Source organism: Ictidomys tridecemlineatus, chromosome 8, assembly GCF_052094955.1.
Source record: "Ictidomys tridecemlineatus isolate mIctTri1 chromosome 8, mIctTri1.hap1, whole genome shotgun sequence".
Taxonomy (NCBI): domain Eukaryota; kingdom Metazoa; phylum Chordata; class Mammalia; order Rodentia; family Sciuridae; genus Ictidomys; species Ictidomys tridecemlineatus.
In genome coordinates, this window is record NC_135484.1 from 33,080,071 (window position 1) to 33,095,192 (window position 15,122).

The 15,122-nt window shown below is 38.7% G+C and overlaps 1 protein-coding gene across 5 annotated transcripts in view; it reads left to right on the forward strand.

Annotated features, from left to right (window-relative positions):
- LOC144366039 (uncharacterized) overlaps nucleotides 1–15,122 on the forward strand; it is a 110,363-nt gene that overhangs the window by 55,813 nt on the left and 39,428 nt on the right. For 3 of the 5 annotated variants that reach the window (XR_013424851.1, XR_013424852.1, XR_013424854.1), the window contains exons 2-3: nucleotides 10,083–10,199; nucleotides 10,798–11,166. The exons of 1 other annotated variant lie outside the window; for it this stretch is intronic. The gene's annotated coding sequence lies outside the window, so the exon portion shown is untranslated. Of the gene's footprint in view, nucleotides 1–10,082; nucleotides 10,200–10,797; nucleotides 13,448–15,122 lie in introns of those variants that run through there. One more of the 5 variants, XR_013424853.1, reaches the window with a different exon arrangement.

A 15,122-nucleotide genomic window follows, 5' to 3' on the forward strand; every position in this document is an offset into this window, starting at 1 on the left:
AGATTACTCATGGTCTTTGTCCCCTAGCCATAGTGGTGAGTCAATAGTTAGAAATTTAATCAGTGGTTTACAATTTTACAAAAAGAAAACACCAGGCCTAAATGGTTTATCAGCTGATTGTAATAAATATGCAATGAACGTTAGTTACGCGTTTATAAACTCTTCCAGAAAATGGAAAAAAGAAATATTCTCTGGCATAGTCTGTAAATTTACCATAAATCTTGATTCCTGTGATGGATGACATTTTCTCTCTCCTCCATACTTTCCCTCTATACACTTCTAGACCTTTGGGGCTAGAAGCCTGCAAACTATATTTTATAATCTCCTTTCCATCTGACATCCTATTTGTTTCTGCTAATCCGAGGCACTAACAAAAAACTGAAAAGTTAGGAGAATACAGAAGGGATTGATTTTTTCTACCTTCTGGCAGCAATTCCAGCAGTAGTAGCTCCAGCTGCCGTAGCAATGGCCACTTTTGAGTCAACTCCCTTCTGACCACAGCAGACTCAGAATCATAGCAATCACAGCACTGGGTGACACTGTTTTAGTCAGCTTTTTCACCACTGTGACTAAAGGATCTAACCAGAACAATTTTAGGGGAAGAAAAGTTTATTAGAAGTCTCACAGTTTCAGAGATCTCAGTTATAGACATTCAGCACCAGGCTCCAGATGAGGCTGAACATCATGGCAGAAGAGGGTGGCAGAGGGAAGCCGCTCACGTGATGACCAGGAAGCAGAGAGAGAGGTCTCCACTTGCCAGATACAAACATATACACCAAAGCCACATCCCCAATTTCCACCTCTTTCAGCCACACTCTACCACTTACTACTCATTTAATCCCTATCAGGGGATTAATTCACTGATTGGGTTAAGACCCTCACAACCCAATCATTTTTCCTCTGAACCTTCTTGCATTGTCCCACATGTGAGCTTTTGGGACACATTTCATATTCAAATCATAACAAACACCATTTTCTTTTGCTTCTCAGCCCTTGTTTAGCTTTATTGGTAATTTTTCCTTCATGTTTCTCTAACTCTTTGTAATAAATTACATTTCCTGTTAAATTTCTTCTTCTTATAATATCTAGAATGGTCCTAAGTTTTCCTGCTTGGATATTTGTGCTTAAAGCATCCAAGGATAGTTGATAGGAAGAATTAAATATTTTTGCATGAATACAAATGTCCTGCAGTGATCTGAATGTTGGTGGCCTCCCTTTCCAAAATTCATATGTTGAAACCTAATTCTCAGTGTGATAGTATTAGGTGGTTAGGTCACAAGGGCAGAGACCACATGAATGAGGTAAGTGCCCTTAACATAGAAGAGTCCCTAGAGAACTGGCTCATCCTTCTGTCATGTGAAGGCATAGTGAGAAGACAGAATTTATGAACCATAAATCTGGCTCTCACCAGACACCAAATCTGTCATCTCAGTCATGAACTTCTCAGCCTCCAGAACTGTGGGAAATAACTTTTTATTGTTTATATGCCACCCAGGTTAGGGTATTTGGTTATAGTAGCCTAAACAGACTAAGAAAAGTCCTAAACAAAATATTAGCAAATTATTTTAGGAATAAATTTTAAAAGCTAACATAATGATTGCCAAGTTTTGCTTATTCCAGGATTTTAAGGTTATTTGTTGAAAAATCAATTAACACATTGTACCAGATAATAATTGAAAGGAATAAAAAATAGTATGACCTTCTTTTTTGACAGAAAAAATAAAATTTAGTGCCATTCATGATTAAAATCCTTATCAAACTAGAAGTAACTATTAATAACTTGTTAACAAGAATCTACAAAGACTTTATAGCAATCACTTTTCTTAACATCGAAATGTTATGAACATTATATTTAGAATTAGGAAAAAATCCGATATTCCACTATGGCAACTTCTATTCAACATCTTTCTGGAAATCAAAACCAGAATAGTATGGCAAGAAAATAAATAAGCTAAAGAACTATACATCAAAAATTAAGAACAAATATTGTAATTATTTAGATGATATAGCTGAATGTCTTCAGAGAAAATACAAGGATTCTGTAGAATAATTATTAGAATATTTTAGAGTTTAGTAAAGTTACTAGAAATAAAGTCAGTATAAATAAATCAATTTAATTTCTTATATACCAGCAACAAATAAAGAAAGTAATTTGACTGCTTATTAAAGCAACCACAAATATGTAAGCACTTTTTTAAAAATTTACAAAATTTTGTTGAAAGATATTTTAAATACCTAAACAAAGAGATTGATATGCCATCTTTTTTGAAAGGAAGATCCAATATAATTACTTAATTTTTTATTAAATTAATTTTAATTTAATTTTAATCTCATTAAGATAAAGTTTGGATAATATTCTAATTAAAATTCAGCATTTTTAAAGTGAAATCTACAAGGTGATTTTATGCACTGAAGATCAAAGAGTTCAAAGAAGAGCCAGAATTCCCAAAGCCAAATAGTAAGTTGGGAAAATTTGCTTTAACTACATTTAAAAAGTTATAAAACTCTAACAATTAAGATGCAAGAGTAATATCAGCATAGAGAAAGAAATTTGGGTTGTGGAACTGAAGATAAAGCCTCCATAAGTGATCTGTTCATTTATGTAAACTTGATTTATGAACAATTTGGCATTTCAGATCAATGGGGGAAATGAGAATATCTAGTACTCTTGACAGAACACTTCTTTAACCTTATTGAGGATTATGAGAGAAAAAGAAAATGGACATGTACCTCATATAATACCCAAATATTAATCCCAGAAAGTTTAAATTTTTAAACTTCAAAAGAAAAACATTACAATTTTCAGGAGTGAATATCAAGCAACATGTGAAGACACTGACCTTAGAATTTATTAGATAAATAACAGAAATGACAAACTTTAAAAGGAAGGATTGATAAATTCAAATGCTTTAAAATTCAAGCTTTACATTAATCAAAACCATTTTTTTAAAAAAGATGAAAAAGCAGACGAAAGGTTGGAAAATACATTCACCAAATATGTAAAAAATAATTAAAATCTAGAAGATATTCAGGAGGAAAGTGACATGATTTTCTGTCTGGTTTTAAAAGATTACCAGGCCACTCCTTGGCGAATATATTTCACAGTTGCAACAGTGATAACAGGGAGAGTTGTTGAGAAGCAACTTAGGTGAACCATAAGGTAGTTTTGAACTGGGATAGTTTTGCATGTGTGGCAGACAGAACTCAATAAATTGTATATGGGCTTTGAAGAAAAGAAAAAAAATTCTAATTAATTCTAAAGTTTGGGGACTGACCAATTGGACAAATGAGTTTCTATAAATAAACAAATAAATATATTTCCATTGAGGGAGAGGCCTGGGAGAGGAAAAATTTAGGGGTGATGAGGAATCAGAGTTTTGCCTGGCCATGCTATTTCTAAATGGAGATATTGACTCCTTTAAAACAAACACTGGATGCTTTCATTCAGACCTCAACAGATAGACCAGGCCAGAAAGATTAATCAGGAGTTCTTGGTCAATATGGCAGGAGGGTACCTATTTCTACCCACTGGATTGTGACCTGAAACTGAGAAGGTTGTGACTTTTAACTTTGGGGAAGAAAGATAAAATAAAGAGGACCTCTATTAGGAGGAGACATGTTGTCCCTAGGTGGGATGAAGCAGGACAGGTCCCCTGGGGAAGGCACTCAGTCCATCACAGCAGGAATAGTAATGGACAACAGTCAGTACGGTCTTATTTTCAAAATTGTAATCCACTACTGTCTGCATGGATGGGCCTGTTTTGGGGAGAATTAAGCTTGCTATTATGTCCATGACTAGGGTCATGCAGGGCATAGTATCCACAGTCTGGAAAAGGAAGAATAATGATAAGCAGTAGAAAAGTCAAGAACATCAGTCCATAGCTGCTGCTGGCTGACTTCCCAATATTCATTTTCTATCCCATCTGAAGTGTACTGGGGAAGGGGAATGAGAGTTGTGGATCAACATGGGCCCAGGCCCGACTCTGATATTCCTATGCCCTTGCTATAGGTTGTTGATGGAAGGGCTCAGATTATTTACCTCCATTAAAAGTGAGAAGAGTTTTTTCTGTGGTTTCCTAGTAAAGAAATGTCTTAATTCTTAAGAAAAAACTACAAAAAGTCTGCCTCATTGTCTCTAGACATGACAATGGAAGTCTATAGTCCCTGTTGCTACTGACCTACATACTATGACCACAACAGAACACTGAGATGGAACTCAACAACAGTGTGTGGTGACCCAGATATAAGGACCATCTAGGTCCTTATCAAAGCACCAACTCTGAAGCCTGTTTGACCACTGGGTCCCTTGATGTGAATCAATATATATTTATTAGTTATTCCAGTTCATGTTGGGTTTTATGCTATTGAAGCTGAAAATATTTTAACTGATCCAAATTGTAATGCACAATAACCAGCAATATGGAAAAATTAAGCATTCCTGGAGCCCAAAAATATTAAAAGAACAACCAATAACATGAAATAAATAATCTGTGGATATTCCTGGTGGTTATTTGAATGCAGTTGTTGGATATTGAAAAGAAATTGATGAGGTGAAGTACTTGGGGACATCTGGGACATTCAGAATACTCAATCATATTCAGATTTCTACACTTGAACCAAAAATCAAAGTGCTATATAATTCTGAGACCATCCAGTCATTTTATAATAAATATATCATTGAAAAAATTAAAATCCTCAGAATTGGAAATGTCAATAAATATGTATGGCTTATAATTAATATTTTATTTAGTTGAATGCAACACAAGAATGAAAGAGGAACAATCATGTTTTACCTTAGTTCTTAATCATTAATCTTCCTTTCTGAAGAATTTAAAGAGCATCACAAACAAGATAAATATTAATAAATGAGGCTGAATAGAATTCTGAATAGAATTCTTTCTTTTAGAAACGTGAACAAAGTGGTTAGGAAAATTTTTTCTTAGATTAGTCTACAATATCCTGAAAAGAAGCCTATTCAAAACTCTGAAGTGATGTTCAGAATTCTGGAGCGTGTTTGCAGCCCTTTGAAGTCTAGTGTCTATATACAGCATGACATCCTTAGGCTAATCCAAGTTGAAATTAAGAAAGATAATGGAAAAGAATTATTCAGCCCCTTTAAAAATATGAAACTATGATTTAAAAATTAATAGCTTACTCTTACTTCCCACTTCAAACAATACCTGCTTCCCAAAGAAATGCCTAGGGAATGAAATTTGTTCTTTATGGTCTTCAATCAAGGTCTACCCTCTTCTGGTCAGTCTTGAGGACCAGCCTGCACTGTTCTCACTGCTGTAATCCTGTGAATTTAAAGCCAAACTGTGAGTGAGCCTCTCTCCTGACTCATCTAGTATAGGATTCTGGAACATCAAAGTCCAAGTATGGACTTCAGAGGCAAGCTGAAGTCTTTTGTAGTGTGGAACACTAAAAACAAGCTCTCAGCATAAAGTGGCATGAAGTGCCCTGATAGTCAATTCACTTCTGATAACAGCCTAGAGTCAAATCCTCCTTGAACTAAACTGACCATATCAGATATCAATCTTTCATCATTAGGGAATGGTGTTTCAACAGGTTATTTATGGACACTGTAGAAACATCACATTCGGGGCTATTTTTTGACTGATCACTATATATCCTACTTAAGGGTGTCATCAGCTGGATAATGAGATATTTTTTAGTCTTTGTTGAAGGGAGGGGGACAATGTACCAGAACACATTTGTATTCCAGCTACTAAAACAAGGCCTTCAGAGTAATGTGGTGTATAGTGGGTCAGGTATATTTGTAAGCTTTCTCTTTAATAGTTTACATTAAAGATGACAGATAATCAGCCACCTCAGACAGATGAAAGATGTTGCCATTCAGTCACAGCATTCCTTGTCACAGGTCTCAAAATACTTTTCACCCAGCACCCCAAGCAAATAGAGTTGGCCCATAATATAAAGCCAAATTTCTCTTTTAGCATAGATGCAACTATCTCATTCCTTTTATCCAAACTGGACTTTTCCAAACACAATTTTAGATACTAATTGAGATTTTTCAAAGACTTTGATAGCAGGAGGGAAGGCATCCTTGGTTAATCTTTGGATAGAAACAGACTCCAGAGTAAATGAATAAACTGACTTTCTGAATTATGCAGCAATCATTTCTGAGTTTGGTAACCTATGAGTTGCTCCTGAAGATGAAATCAACCAAAGAGCTAACGAAGTGAAGTTTGTAAATGTGAAAGGCCAGGACACACAGCCAGGCTTAGAGCCACCAGCTTCCTGCTGACTGTGAGGACCTTCATCTCATCTCTGTAAACACTGCTGCTGAGGGCCATTGCCAAGTAGGAATGACGCATCGAAATTTCCTTGCCAGCGTACCCCATGTTGCTTAGAGGACATTCGATGGGACATTGCATGTATGCTTTAGTATGGTGACCTTGCTCAAAGACCAGGGCGGATCCGGGTTTAGAGCTGATCAGGTTTTAGGGAGTATCCCGTCCTTGGGTTTAGGGAAGGTCCAGGTTTAAGGTGTACCCTGTGGGGGAATAGGGCGTATCCTGCTGCCTCAGGCACGCCTGATCCTTGAGTTCCCATTGAGTTCTCCTGAGATTCAGAAAGTATTTTGGAAAAAAGCCTCGTGGGGATGTGAATTGGTGGCAGAACTTGGATTTCCCCAGGACGAGTTTGTACAGGGCTGGTGTGAGTTCGGGAATAAAGGATTGCTGTTTGAATCTACAAGGTGTGTGGTGGCTCGTGATTCTGTGCCAAGCCAAGACATTGGCACACTGCAAAAATCAACTTCTTACTCATTCATAATTTAGTAAATTCAGGTTAAAATTTTGTCTCAAAAACAGATAAGCATGATATTAGCTTTAACAATAAAGATCTCTAAACATTTAAATTTTTAATTTCTTTTTAGATTTCTGTTTTCTTTTCCTAAGCCGAATTAATTTTCATCTAAACAGATCCAGCATAGAAACATATTAAAAACCCACAGATCTGCCCACGTACAGTTACTCTAAAGGAATTGGGAACTTATTAAATATGTAATTATGTGCCTGAAGGAAAACCTACAGTTAATTAAATAATTCTGGAGGGAAGAAAATAAGTAAGTGGTTGGAATCGTAAAATCACATGAGTATTAACAAATAAAATTACATATCAACAAATTGTTTCAGATGACATTGGAATGTTTAGATACAGAGAAATAAATAAACTAGAACCCTCTGTGATTATAGCAAAGAATTAATGGATAATTTTGCATGATATTAAGGCTTCATCATTAAGATTCTACCCTGACAGATAGCTAACTAATTTGCTAGTTCTCTATCACACTACATAATAAACTATAAGCCTGAATAAAGCTTAACTACCAACTTAAAAGGGTCTATTGTCTCAGTCTTTATGACATAAGCATTTTGTGAATGGAACATCAAAATGAAAGTTCCAACAGAGTGTGCTAATAGGGATAATGGGGCAGAATATTAAAATTGTAACTGTTCCAGTAAGTTCAGATTGATTGGCTATTCTCTGTGTACCCAAATCCCTGGGAGAAGGAACAGAGTAGGACCAACAGAAAACTTCTTTTCCATTTAAAATTTTCATATTGCCCTACCCGAAGATATAAAAGCAGTGACAATAATTATGTATGTTAATAATAGCCACAATTTATTGCACATTTATTCTGTGCTACCCTACTCAGAACATACTACATATATCATCTAATCTCACAACAACTCTAAAATAGATTAACTGATAAGGAGGCTGAATCACAGAGAGGGCATGTTACTTCCTCACACTCTTAGCTCCCCAGGGCAGAGCTAGAATTAAATCCAGGCAGCCTAACTCACAAGCCCAAATCTTAATCAAAATGCTGTATTGTGGTGGCTAATTTTGTTTGTCAACTTGACCAGGTGATTGTGCCTGGCTTGGTCAAACAGGGTCCTTTTTAAAGATGTGATTACCATTTAAATCAATAGACTTTGAGGAAAGCAAATTATACTCCCCCACCATGTTGTGTGTAGTCCTCTCTAATCAGTTGACGGCCTTAAGAGCAAAGGCTGAGATTTCCCAAAGGAGAAGCAATCTACCCCAAGACTGTAACATAGGGGCCCTGCTTACGCTTCCAGGTTGTAGGTGTAGGACTCAAGATACAACAGCAACTCTTCCTAGAATTTCCAGGCTGCCAGCCTCTTCTGCTTCTTAAAATAAATCTCTACGTATTTCTCACTATCTCTGTGTGCACACATATTCCATGTATATCCTATTGGTTCTGTTTTTATGAGAACCCTGACTAAAACATGAGCATTTGTATAATCTGAAGTTTCTGTTATATAACATTATTTTATTAAACCCTCATCATAATCCTATGCTCGGATCAAACCAGTATTAATAAAATTTTAAAGATAAAAGAAATGAAGCCAACAGTATTGGATTATTTATCCAAACCATAGATCTAATAAGTCATAAAGCTGGCACTAAAACATAGAGGTCCAAGATGCCAGATTTGCCAGCACATGTGTTAGGTTTGGCTAGGGCAGGTGTATTCTATTTCTGTAGGGATTTCAGTTGGCTGCCACCTTCCTAGATTTTTTTTTATGACTCTAAGGTTTAAATTTTTTTTCTTTGCCTCTCTTATTTCCTCTCAAATAAACAAGTCCACTTACCAGATATTTTAAACAAACATAGAAAGAGGAGAATACTGAATCGATTGCTGTAGACAAATTCTGCTTCCCAGCCACTTTCTGGGGCTAAATATAACAGGCAAATGGCAAATTTGTAGAAAAGAGAATCGAAGACAAGTATCTCCATTTATTTATTCAAATACACATGGAGATTCCATTGCACAGTATATACGCTTGTTCTTTGAAAGATGATAAAGGGAGTCTGCTATCATTGAGTCACAGAGAGGAGGGCCTATGCTAAAAACTTATGCAATACTTTTAATATTTAAATTAGTCCCAACAACAATATCCTTCTCCATAAGCTTATTTATCACATTGCCTGGGCACCACCTGAAATTTTGTCTCTATTATATGTATAATGTTGCAAGATGAATAAGAATAAGGCCCCCCAGAGCATACCACACTTTACACTACTTGGGTCTAATAAAATTAGAGATTATTCTAAGAGTTGGAATGCTTAGTAGTCAGCAAGATTGTGTGTTTGCCAGCACAAATACTATGTAAACATCTTCAAAAATAACCATCATAAATAAAGGGAAATTGCTTTGTGATGAGCATATGTTGAGGAGGTCACATAATTTCTGAGATCCTAATCATGAGCCCTGACCGCTGCTCTGCAATCTGACTCCAGTGCACTTGGCAAATCATCCTCCCACTGAACTCAGTGAACTTTGCCAATTTGTCTACTGTCTTTCAACCTTCAACATCTCCCTGTCACCCTAGAGGATCTCATCTGCTTCACGGAAGAAACAAGGCATCAGTTGGAACTCCTAACAACCTACATCAACACCTCATTTCCCATTCACAAGGAGAAGCTGCCTCTTCTCCCGCCCAAAGCCAAATGTTCACATGGTTCTTAGCTTCCATCCAAATGGCACGTGTCCACTTGGCTAGGCCAGTTGTTTGGTCAAACACAAATTTAGATGCTGCTCTAGGTATATCTTAAAAATAATTAGCATTACAATCAGTATACCTGGAGTAAACATATCACCCTCCACAATGTGAGTGGACTGTTGTAAGGATGGCCTTAGGCCTTAGCTTAAGCAACTCCATGTTAAAACTCTACTTTGAAACCTGCAGTCTCACCAGGCACACCTACAGAGCCCTTCACTATGGCCATCAAGCATAGGTGACATAAACAAGTCCCTTCTCACCACCCTGACAAACTCAGAGTGAAGTCTCTGTCATGTTGCCCTCACCCCAATAAGGGTGAGAGGCAAGGAAATCAGGGTGGGGAGCACTAGACCAAATGCTTTAACCTCAGGGTCAATGACATTACTGAGAAATCTTGTAGCAGGTGATAGGGATTGAAAGGGCAGTCAGAAGCCCCAAACTTTAGTATAAATGATGCCAACCAACTCTTCTCATTGTTTGCCTGATCCTCTGCATCTTTCTCACTGCTCTCAAACTCAACAGCTACATCTTGACCCTGGTGGGAACTTCAACTTTCCCTAGGACCCTCTCCTCAACCAGCCATCAGCTGCACCCCAGGAGAAGCCTGTCTCAGTCCCTGATCTGATCACTGCAGTCTAAGTGAGTGTGTATCTGCTGGACTTAGAGCCTAAGGCTTGAGACTTTAGATGTGGCACTTGAGCTTATCATGGAGAGGAAATGTCTGTCATGAGCCTGTCATTATTAAGTGTGTTTGCGGTGCTCAGAATTAATCTAGAATTGTTTGCTGTGAATTGATTATGTCTATGGCAGTGACTAGTATTAAGGATTATTATTTTCTTGATTAAGAACCTATAGAGTGAAATTGTATTGAGTGATTTGAGTGAATAAAGCATTGAAAAGGGCAGAAGCCTGTGGACATTCTTTATTTCTCCCCTCAACTGCATAAGTCACACCTTTGCCCATCACAACAGCTCTCATGGCCTGTGTGGTGCTTATTCAGTTTCCCCTGAACTCAGGCTGATGAGGGGATGGGAAAAAAGACTAACAAATACACAAATATAGGGAAAACAGGACCGGGGGCGGGCGGGAATCCAAGCCCTGAGGAGGCTTGACTGACACAAGAGCAGTCAACTCTGCACTTTTATTATATAGGTTTAAACATCAAAAGAATTTATTGTGAGCAAGAACAGCCCAATTAAAACTTATCATCTCATGCACATATCTCTTCTACCCACAGGCAGCTGGCATTTGAACCCAAGGCTATTGAACTGATAAATTCTGAGGCACAGAACCCCCTTTAAACAGAGGGCCACCTGTGTCTGAGCAGGTCTCTTATCAGTGTGTTTCCACCAAGAGTTCTCAGAAGAGTGTCACCTCTGCCTAGAGACGGTTCAAAGACACCTATAATCTATTTGCCACTCCCGATGGTGGACTCCATCCAAGCAGGTGAAGGCTTTTGTAGAAAAGACTGAAGGCTCCAGAAGGGTACAACTTCTATCTCTAGACTGTCTTTGGACTCAAGACTGTAACCTTGACTCTAGCTGAGATCTCCCGTCTGCTGGCATCCTGCCCTACAAACTTCAGACTTGCCTGCCTCCAAAGTCAGGTAAACCAACTCCTCAAAACAACTCTCTTCAGATAGATAGATAGATAGATAGATAGATAGATAGATAGATAGATAGATGCTAAACAGGTAGGTAGAGGTTACTCATTCTATTTCTCTGGAAAGCTTCTCATTTATTTCCTTGGTAACCTCACACAGAGGCTTCCCAATATTTTTAACAAAACATTCTTCTTAAAATTAATATTTGTGGCTGGGCACAGGGATGTAAGCCTATGATTCCAGCAGCTTGAGAGGCTCAGGCAGGAGGATCACAAGTTCAAAGCCAGCCTCAGCAACTTAGCAAGGCCTTAAGCAACTTAGTGAGACCCTGTCTCAAAATAAAACATAAAAAGGGCTGGGGATGTGGTCAGTGGTTTACCCCTGGGTTCCATCCCTGGTACTTTTATGACTACTACCTCTAATAATAATATTTACAGCAGGGCACAGTAGTGCACACCTATAATCCCAGCTGCTCAGGATTTTGAGGCAAGAGGATAACAAAATTCAAGGCCAGCCTGAGCAACTTAGCAAGACCCAGTGTTAAGAAAAACTTTAAAGGCAAAGTAAATGAAGAAATAAATAAATAAGGCTGAGAGTTTAGGGGTTTAATTCAGTGGTAAAACACTTGCTAGTATATGTGATGCCTTGGGTTCAATCCCTAGCACCTAAATAAATAAATAAATAAATGTCCTTCTATATAGTTTAGCTCCAGTTGAGCTTCTATATAGTTTTGCTTCTCTCTGTTCCTTCCCCCAGAAGCTGGCATTCTCTGCTTTTGCTATTCCTTTTTGTTTTGTTTTTGCAGTGCAGGAATGGAACCCAGGGCTCATGCATGCTAAGCACCTACGCAACTACTGAGCCACATTCCTGAGCCCTTTGTTTTGTTGCTGATGTTGTCTCTCTCTGGTGGTTTCTGCTACTCTCACAGTGTCTCTTTCTCTTTCTTTGTTTGATTCCCCCATTTTATTTTAGTTTTTGTTTGTTTTTTTGATACTTGGCATTGAACCCAGAAGCGCTTAACCACTGAGCCACATCCCCAGCCCTTTTTATTTCTTATTTTGAAACAGGGTCTCACCCAGTTGCTTAGGCCCTCACTAAATTGCTGAGGCTGGCTTTGAAACTGTGATCCTCCTGCCTCAGCCTTCTGAGAGCCTGGGATGAAAGGCATGTGCCACTGCACCTGGCTCTTCTCTTAGCATCTTTATGTCTGTTGTTCTTTCTCTTTTTGTCTCTGCCTCTTACTTTCTTCATCCCTGTGTCATTCTATCTGCCTCTTACAAATATATTGTTTGGATAGCAAACAAAAAAATGAGTCATGTCGATGAGTAAGCAGGATGACAAATCTGCTCCAAAGAGAGATTATGTACAGACCGGTGGTGGAAGAATGTTGGGAAAAGACTGCTCTGTCAGACACCATACTGGTTAATGTCCTATGAGGCAATAGCACTGTGCCCTGTGGGGTTCTTTTGTGTCACCGCACAGAAATCTAGGAGTTAACATGTAACTTCAGAGTCACAGTCTTAATCCATTTTAAAGCCAAACAAAGATAATCCCCTAGAGAAGATGATCTCAGGTGGGTGTGGGGCCCACACTCCTATCCACCATCGGTCTTACTGCCGTTTCAGCAAGTCCTATTCATGCTGTTTTCTGTTATCTCCTCACCTTTGTCTCCTGTCTCTCTTGTTCTGGAAAGCCTCTCTCTGTCTGTCTCTGCCTCCCTCTTTCAGTTTCTGCCTCTCTTCCTTTGACTCCATCTTTTTCTCTGTCCTGTTTTAATAAATTCACTTTAATCATCTTTCATTGGGGGCTGACCTGGAGTGATGGGGAAAGGGTGGAGCTGAATCTGACTTGCCCTGGCCACTCTGTCTACATTTCTTTGCCGAACTGGAAGAAAATCAAATAGAAATTCTGAATGCTTGGAGGAGAAGGGCTGAGGGAGTGGGGATGTGGCAGGGGAAGGGAGGTCTGGGAGCTGTGGCGGGCTGTATTTGTATAATACACTGGCTGCTTATGGCTGAAAGCTCTCACCACCTGGATCTGAAGACACGGTGACTTCCCCACACCTGTAATTCTTATCTGCATCCTCTTCCTGGGAATTCCTGCTTATCCCTTGGCTTCTTTCCCTTATATGCTCTATCCCTCCTTAAATTTTAAACAAACCCCTATCAGGTTAAAAATAAAATTGAATATGAATTTCCACATCCTCCCCAAGTTTCCACTTTATTTCTCTTCTCTTTATTTCTCTTCACACTCTTCTTATAGTTATTTATTCTGTTTTTTTTTTCTCCCTCTGGCAGTTCTCCTTTACAGATTTGTTGAATTAATAAAGGAACGGGTAAATGGACAGTGTTCCAGATGCAAGAATGCTGGGCACTATAGAGACCATCATGACACATGAATAGTACTCCTTGACAAGGAAGGCATCTTTCAGCATATGCATAAGACACCATGTGATAGTGACGAGGTCAGGGAAAGGGGCAGCTAAGGGCTGGGATTGTCCAAAAGGTTTCTAGAAGGACATAAAGGGCATAACTTAAGAGATCACCTAAAGGAGAGGAAAAAAGAAGATGTGTTAGTTCCAGAGCCAGGTGTGTTAGGAGCTGAGAAAGAAGACAAGTAAGAAGTGAGGCATCCAAAGACAATGCTAGAGGTATACAAAAGGCTGGCAGGGGGAGAGTTTCCATTAAAAGAGAGCATGGTTTCTCTGGGGGTAAATCCAGTTCTATAGAGAAGCCAATGAAGAAGAAAAATTAAAAAGTTCAGGAATATCAGGAAGAATGGGGGAATAGAAAATGAAGATCAATACATCTATATGATTTTCAATTACTAGGCCACAGGTGGATATGTAGAGAACAATTAAAAAAGAAAAAGACGAATAGGCGAGGCAGAAGCTAAGTTGTCCTGTGTTAAGGGGATGAAGGGCTGGATGAGGTGCTGAGCAGATGAAGTAATAGAGATTGTTTCAGGAAGAGGGATCTGGCAGGAACATCCATGTCCCTTTGACGCTTCCCTATCCTCCTTTCTGTGTTTTCCTTCTGTCAAGAAATCTTGCCATTCCTTTATGGATTCCTGCTACCTTTCCCATCTCCTTCCTGCCCTGCCTCTCTCCAGCCTGAATCTGTCTCTGACTCCTGCTGCTCCTCCCTCTGGGCCTCTTGGTGTTGGTTCAGTGAATGTGGAGGATAAGGGCAGCTGGGGCCCCAAGAGGGGTCAGGCGAGAGCCTGGCTCTGGAACTAACACACCCGGCTTCCAGCTCATTACTGTCTGATCTTGAGCAAAATTTTTAATTTCCATGAGCCTCAGTTTCTTTATCTATAAAACATGGTTAAGCCAGGCACAGTGGCACACACCTGTAAACCCAGTGACTTGGGAAGCTTAGGCAAAAGGATCACAAGTTTGGGGTCAGGGTGAGCAACTTAGCAAGACCCTGACTCAAAATAAAAACTAAAAAGGGTTGATGTAGCTCAGTGGTAGAACACCCTTGGGTTTAATCCCTAGTACTCCCAAGGGGGGAAACAAAAGATCAATACCCTCCTTATCGATTTGTTTTAAGATTCAAATGAAACCTAATATGTTTTATAGACAGATAAAGATAACAACCCAGATAGCCAATTATTTTTATTATGATACCAAACTAATATTCCTAAAGCACAGCCTTTATTTTCTCATGTGCATGACCAAATCTCTTTAAGGCCCTACTATTTCTTATGAAATGTAAATTTCTCCTAAGCCATGAGCTCTTGGGCTAAAACTTCACTTTGTGCTTTAGGAACCCCACTGAACAATCTAATGCACTTATTCAACACAACCTTCCCTTTCTCTGGAAAATAGATGAACTTGTTAAGTTGTCCAGAGGACAGATTAGGATGTTTCTGGCTTCAAGTAATAAAAAATACAATTAGCAATGACTTTACAAAATAGATGCTATTTCAAATAACAAAATTCTGGAGGTAGTGAG